Below are 7,038 nucleotides of genomic sequence, written 5' to 3'. Positions count from 1 at the left end.
TGTGACAGGTGACTTAATCAGAGATGGCCTAAGTCTCCAAGGAATTTTGGAAGCAAGGTTTCCAGAACTTTGGGGGGGGGGCGGGTTGCTACTGTTAGGAAAAGGACTTTTATTACTGTCTAGTAAAACCTCAGTCATGAGACCCTTCATATGTATATCAGTGGGCCATAAGCTTGGAGTATGATTTCCAACCTGTATCTTGGCCGGGGGGTGGGGGGGGTTATATAGATAAAGGAAGTTTCCAAAGGATTTTTTATATATTAAAGTAGACTTACAGGATCCTGGAGGGTTGGGCTAATATTGCCTTCTGTCGTTAGCAAAGTGTCATCATCAAGGCAGCTAAGTTCCTTGTGGAAGTTCACTCTGCCTATTTCAAGGACATGTCAATGGGCTGTAGACAGTATGAAATTAAATGTTTCATTTGCCTTTGTTTCCCAGATCACTATTAGACTCTGACTATCCGCTGCCAAGTTGGCCAGCTTCTGGTTACTGAAAACCTTTCAAATATCTTGTCAGGTTTCAGCTGGGATAAACAGTAAACATTCCTGGCCATATTGAACAACCTCTTGGAAGCAGGAGGTTATCTCCAAAAAACAGTGCAAAGGATGTTACTCTCTCAAGATCCACAACCACTCCCAAAGATAACCAAAAGAAAGAAAGCCTTAGACAATTCCCAAGAGTAGGCAATAGTAGGTAGGACCCTAGCTGCAAGTGGACTAAAATTCCCATTTCTGTCCAGCCATACCATGCTGCAAATGGGGTGCAACTCACATTGCTGTTCGGCTATATTTTGGGGGTCCCCAACCTGATTGGGGGGAATTGGTTGCCAATTCAAGTTATTAGGATATAAAAAGGAGCAAGAGGGCAATAGATGTTCCTGGGAATGAAAGGATCAACAAGTCACAATTCAAAGATCTAATTCATACAAATGTCTTTTGCCTGCCAATCTGAATTTGGAAAGGAAGGGACAACATGAAATTTTACCTTTTTTTTCCTTGACCAGGCACCACAGTAGAGATATGGGGAGAGCTGACTTTGGTAAGAATTCTCACCTTTTGCTGGCTTCTGCTAGTTTTCCCAGGATCCTGTTTGCAGGCTCCAAAGTGACAGGGCTGTCCCAGTGGGTTTCATCCTGGTCACTAGAAACTGTAAAGGGGGAAAAATAATTTTCTTTCTATCCTTAATGGTGAGTATTTGGCTGAGACCCCTTTTTTCTCTAGGGCACCTCAGTAAATGTTTGTTTATTGAAGATGGTTAAAAGTTCTCCCCTGTGGCCACTGTAATTTAGGACTATCTTTGGTAAGGTTAACCTGATTGTTCAACCTTAAAACAGAATTTTACTTAGGTACCTGCGGCTTCACCCTGGACCTAGTCCAGTTTCAGTAACACGCAGTTCAACCTTGGACCTAGCTTGGTTTCTGTCAGAACCAGTCTGTCCCTGGACCTAGCCTGGTTTCTGAGTTAGACCTAGTCCCACCCTCCCTCCAGCCTAGTTTCTAAGTCGGAACCAGTCTGATTCTGAACCCGTTCAGGTTTCTAAGTTGGACCCTGTCTCACCCTGGACCCAGCCCCGTTTCTAAGTCGGAACTGGTCTGCACCTGGACCCAGTTGACACTGGACCCAGCCCGGTTTCTAAGCCGGGCACAGTCCGACCCCGTAGCCAGCCCGCTTTCTAATCGGAACCAGTGTGACCGCGGAACTAATCTGACCCTGGACCAAACCCAGTTTCTAAGTCGGACTCAGTTCGACCCCGGACCCAACCCACTTTCTAAGTCCGAGCCTGTCCTGTTCTTAAGTCAGACTCGGTGAGAACAAGAATTGCTCAAGTAAAGCCTGAAAGCTCGAAATGCAAAAGCTGCTGAGCTGGGCTCCAAGCGGGACTTTCCCATCACCTCCAGGGACCACAAGAAAGCAGCCAGTTCCGGAGCGCAACAGGTACAGCTCAGGGCGCCAGTGTTTGCTCCTTGCTCCTGGGGTCTAGGCGCGCGGGGCCGGGGGGGGGGGGGGTGGGGGTGGGGTGGGGGGGCTCCCTGGTTCTCTCTCCTCTGACATCAGAACTGTTAAAAGACGAACTGAGGCATATTAAAACTTTGAAGAGTTTATCTGAGCAAGAACTGATTCTAATCAGGCAGTATCCATTGTAGCAGCAAGTTGCTAACGGGAGTTTGCAAATAAGACTTATAGGCTGGAGGGAGCAGGAACAAGGAAGTTATACTGGGTAAAAGAGTGGGTTGGTTATTGCAAATTTACTTTCCTTTAGGGGATGGCAGGGGTCTGTCAGGCAGATTACCTCACTAGTGCTGATCAGGTGATTGCTGATTGGTTTAAGATTCCATTACTGGGAGAGCTGAAACTGTAATTAAGTCTTGGTTTGGAGACATGGGACTTAGTGTAAGCAAGCATTTGGGGTCTCTTGTCCTGCTTTTAGCGTTGTGCAACTCAACTTAGTTTAGAGACCTTTCTAAATGGATAGGATGCAAGTTTTAAATTCAAAGAGATGACAAGAAAGTAAGGCATAAACATATTCTGATAGGATTAGTCCTTCATATTCTAACATGTTGAGATGATTTAAAATATATTTGATGTTCTTACGTGTATAGCTGTTGATGAATTAAATGCACCAGTTTGGCAAATATTTGGAAGATTGTTTTTCCTTTTTTTTTTTTTTTCCTGCTTCAATTTTTTGCCAAATGACTCTAAAGTAAGTAACATACCATTCAGAAATGAGTTTGAGGTTTGGGATCAAACATACCTATTCTAATGCAGTCTTTGCCACTTACCTGTAGAAACAGGTACAGGCTGTTTAATATTGCTGAATTTCAGTTTCTTCGTGTGTAAAATGGCCACCTTTTAAGGCATTGTAATTAAATGTAATAAATATGTAGCTTCTGGGGTGTCAGGGTGGCTCAGGCAGATGTTATGTAGCTCCTAATTTTCTAAACACAACAAATATTCTCTTTTCTGTACATTAATAGAGGTCACATATCAGGCATCCTTGTATATAAGGTATAGCCTTAGTATAATGCATATACCATGTGGCATGCAAAGCTAATTTATGTTGATAACTGCTTTTTGAAAAAAAAAAACAAACCTTTTAATGAATACACCTTACATAAAAAATCATATTCTAGAATATCCTCTTATCTAATACTTGAAGTCATTTTTAAAGAAAATTTAAATGAGGTATTATTTATTAAATATATGTTGATTTTATCAATACTATTGTTTGTGATGAAGCTATGTAAAATTAGAAAATAATTAGCCTTATTTTGTATTTAGTATGCTTGTCTTACATTGCTGTCTTGGGTTATTCTATTGTAAACAAGTATGTGCTGCTTATTGAGGTATTTGCCTAGGAGCTAAGAGCTATCAAAACTGAATGCTGTGTCACCACAACTGGTTCTACCAAAATAGAGTAATAAAGAACTCTGGGCTCTGAGTGACCTAAGGAGGACAAACCTTTATTGGAAGTAACTGAAAACTTTTCTGCCTGGGTATCATTGCCATTAAATCCTGACAAGACTTAACACATGCGATTCAATCCATGGAGCTAGCTTTCCATCTTTAGTTAGCATAAATTGAGCAAAATCCCACCTTCTCTGTTCTATATAGGCCCTGGCCTCAAACCCTGGACTTCTTTCCCTAAATCAGTGACCTACATGGCCCACTTCTCCATTGCCAGGCATTCCCTAGCCTGAGAAGTTAATACATTCAGATTTTTGTTTTATTGTTTTTTTTTTTTTAACTCTGGTGGCTTTGTTTTATTCTTTAAAATTCGTCCCCCTTCCCCCTCACCCCCAGAAAAATTAAAAGAGACAAAATCACATGGCTACAGAATGGCTGCTGTGGGAAGAGAAATTGTCTTTTACATTAGTAAAGTCTGTGTATCCAATAGGGTACTTATGAACCATATGTGGCAACTGAGTGCTTGAAATGTGGCTAGTTCAAACTGAGATGTGCTGTGAGTGTAAAAATGCACAGTCATTCCAAAGATAGTGCACATCCACATGAAAATTGTAGGGATCTCATTAATATTTTAAATTGATTTCATGTTTAACAGATGGTATTTTGTATACATTGGGTAAAATAAAGTGCATTATTAAATTAATTTCACCTATTTCTTTTAACTTTTAAAATATGACTGTTGTAGATACTTAAAATTACGTATGTGATTTACCTCTTCTGGACAGTCCTGGTTTAGAACTTGAGAATTATGTTTCTCTGCTCGTTAACAGACATGTCCCACAATTAAATTGAGGGACAATGTAAAGTAGAATTGTTAGGTATATGAATGAAAACATTTTGTCTGGAATTCTTGGCTAAAAAAGGAAAAGGAAAAGAAAGACAGCAAATAACCCTGGAAGGCATGATAGCCCTAAGTGTTTTTTAAGCCTTAGCCATTTATCACTTTGAGAGGCAGAGTTCAACACCACTAATAGGCAACGATGCTACTGAGGATATAGATTCATTTACTTAATATGGATATGCTGTGTCTGTTCTGAATATAATGGTGATAGGTGTAGGAGAGGAAGTTGTTTTCCTCCACCCACCCTCTAAAGGTCCCTAGGTGGATCTGAAAATTAAACTGGCAAAGACAGATTAACAGGACAAGAGCACATGTATTTATTTAATGTAAGTTTTATGTGACATGGGAGACTTCATAAGAAAATGAAGATCCAGAGAAACAGGCCTGAGTATTTTTCTGCTAGGTCTCATGAAAAGTGGACAGTAGTGGAGAGATACCAAAGAGTATGAGTGGTGAAGAGAAATCAACGAGTGTAAAGTAAGTATAGTAAACCAGGGGAAACTTAGCAAGTCCTATTTGTTCTGATTCTTCCCAGCATTCCTTTGTTCTCAGAGATAAGGATCCTTTGTTCTTCCAGGTATAGAGGGGGAACCTCTCATGAGAGAGTTTTATGACCTATTTCAGAGAAGGGTGGAGTAAGGTTAGACTGAACTTCCTGTTTTCAGCTGTTTTCTCAAACTTCTTCAGCTTAAAATATTCAATATGCAAAGGTGTCATATTTTGGGGGGTAGCATGTCCTGAACCCCATCAAGGGACATTATAAGTGAATATCCTTATTATCTAATTAGAGAAATGCTGTATGACCTCAAACAAATTGCAGGAAAATCAGGCATATTGCAATTGGTCATACGGGTATAACATTACTAGGTCTATATTAATGTGGAAAACTAAGAAGTAGCATCTTTTTATGTTAGCCATATCCATTATTCTTTCAGCAAGACACTGATAAAATCCCCAGAATGTCAAAGTATAATAAATGTCAAAACATAATAAGTGTAGAAAAGATTTTTCTGCATGAAAAGCTTCACTTAAATTTTTAAAATATTTATTCTATTTATTAAATCACCTTAAAAAATAAGAAAAAGAAGAAGTCTCCTGCATATGTGGTTGAAGTTAAAGCATACTTTCTCTTTGGGTTTGAAAACCAAGTGACCCAAATTTATAATGACTGCTTTTTAATGACTCCTAAATATTCCACTGAATTGATAGGCTAAAAATGTGCACATATATAATTTCTATTTAAGAAAATATGAGAAACAACCCTTAACCCTCACATCATCATAGAGTACACATCTTATTTTTTTTTAAATTAATTTTAAGGGAGAGGTGCATAGTGAAAAGAAACATATATAACATGATTTTTATTTTTAAAGTTTATTTATTTTGAGAGAGAGAGAGAGAGAACACAGGAAGGGCAGAGAGAGGGGGAGAGAGAGGGAATCTCAAGCAGGTTCTCCACTGCCAGCACAGAGCCCAGTGTGGGGCTCGAACCTGCAAACCAACCACGATAGCATGACTTGATCCAAAATCAAGAGTCGGATGCTTAACGGACTGAACCACCCAGGTGCCCCTGCAACATGATTTTTAGAGCCATAGTTTGTGTCAGTTTGTACTTTCACATGCAACATAGGTGACTCTTTTTTCTAACTATGACTCCTCTAAATTTTAATCTTTGAAAATGTATACTGATTTTCATTTCCCAACTTGATGTCTAAGTATTCAAATTAATATATGCTTTATTTTATAGCCTTAATTTTTTTAAGTAATCTCTGTGCCTAACACGGGGCTCAAACTCATGATCGATAAATCAAGAGCACATGTTCTTCTGACTGAGCCAGCCAGGCGCCCCTTAATTTTTTTTAATTATAAAATTAAAGTACAACAAAAGGAGTGACAAGAGCAAAATTCATTTCATATCAAATGAAGGAATATTGAACTTGTGTGGTAAAACCTGTTCTGTCCCCGACAACCATATGGCTTTATGATTTTCATATCAAATATGAGTTATAGTTTCCTCATTTCCAAAGCAGCAGTGGTGGTGGATAATATTTATGAGTGGAATTTTGAAGTTCAAAACTAAAATTTTATTTTTAAGTTATATCATCAACCTTACCATTGTGGTGTTTTTAGTAGAATTTTTAGCTCTTAGATTCCTAGCATGTATATGACATGATTAGGAAGCTTCCAAACTCAATTCTGTCTCACTTCTGTTATATTGGAAGTTATATTGAACTTCTGTTATATTGAACTTCTGTTATATTGAACTTCTGTTATATTGAAGTTCAGTAATTATCTGAAACCAGAATATAATTTTAAATAACTGAATAGCATCTCTGAAAGAATAATCATATCTTTAAGTGAAATTTTACTTGTTTTCAGGTATTATTTTAAAATTAGATGAATAAAAACTTTTATTCTTTTTTTTAAAATTATTTATTTATGAGAAAGAGTGAGTATGAGAGAGAACCAGGGAGAGGCAGAGAGAGAGGGAGAGAGAGAATCACCAGCAGGCTCCATATTGTCAGTGTAGAGCCCAACGTGGGGCTCGATCTCACAAACCATGAGATCATGATCTGAGCCAAAATCAAGAGTCAGATGCCTAACCAACTGAGCCACTCAGGCGCCCAAAACTTTTTTCCCCCTAAATGAACACATCTAAACTCCTGTTCTTCTTTTAAAAAGCTCAGATGTGGAGGGGTGGGGTGGGTGGAACACTTGCATGTTTTTCTTTT

General features: G+C 38.7%; 1 protein-coding gene and 1 long non-coding RNA gene across 11 annotated transcripts in view; one reads left to right on the top strand and one right to left on the bottom strand.

Annotated features, from left to right (window-relative positions):
* The window catches only part of PCDH9 (protocadherin 9), a 929,325-nt gene that overhangs the window by 161,478 nt on the left and 760,809 nt on the right, over positions 1-7,038 (top strand). The window lies entirely within an intron of this gene.
* The window catches only part of LOC123598469, a 131,746-nt gene that overhangs the window by 119,963 nt on the left and 4,745 nt on the right, over positions 1-7,038 (bottom strand). Inside the window, exon 2 of the long non-coding RNA XR_006712619.1 lies at positions 1,053-1,146. This is a non-coding gene — a long non-coding RNA (uncharacterized LOC123598469). The remainder of the gene's footprint in view (positions 1-1,052; positions 1,147-7,038) is intronic.

This window comes from Leopardus geoffroyi, chromosome A1 (genome assembly GCF_018350155.1).
Source record: "Leopardus geoffroyi isolate Oge1 chromosome A1, O.geoffroyi_Oge1_pat1.0, whole genome shotgun sequence".
Classification (NCBI taxonomy): Eukaryota; Metazoa; Chordata; class Mammalia; order Carnivora; family Felidae; genus Leopardus; species Leopardus geoffroyi.
Note: the sequence above shows the minus strand (reverse complement) of the source record. Positions and strands in the feature narration are given on the sequence as shown.